Source organism: Corvus moneduloides, chromosome 3, assembly GCF_009650955.1.
Source record: "Corvus moneduloides isolate bCorMon1 chromosome 3, bCorMon1.pri, whole genome shotgun sequence".
Classification (NCBI taxonomy): Eukaryota; Metazoa; Chordata; class Aves; order Passeriformes; family Corvidae; genus Corvus; species Corvus moneduloides.
The window spans coordinates 41,968,832-41,969,260 of record NC_045478.1 but is presented as its reverse complement, the minus strand read 5'-3'; positions in this window follow the sequence as shown (position 1 = coordinate 41,969,260).

Here is a 429-nt window from a genome sequence, read left to right as displayed (position 1 = left end):
TCCTGAATGCTTTGGAAGTGAAAATTACTCTCTTAATTTGGTCTGATAAAACAAGATACTTTGTTTTTACTTGAATTTCACAGTCCACAAAGTATTTGCAATAGTACACACCTGTAGTTGTGACTTCCAAAAGCATTGCTTTATGCACTTGTTCATCATCCAGTGAGAGTTTTACTGAGGCGATAATGGCAGCAGACTGAGAGCATCAACAAATGTTTCCCCCAACTTGTATTTCTTTTGAAAATCCCCAATACACACGTAACAGCAGCCTTCTAAAGAATTCTCAGATAACTTACTCTGCAATATTTATATCATTGAGTGATACCATTCCCCTGCATTTCTACCTCTAGCCAAATAAAAGAGCACACACTGTGCTTTAATCATGATGCCGGTTTTCTGTTTGAAACGAACATCTGTGAGCTTTGCACA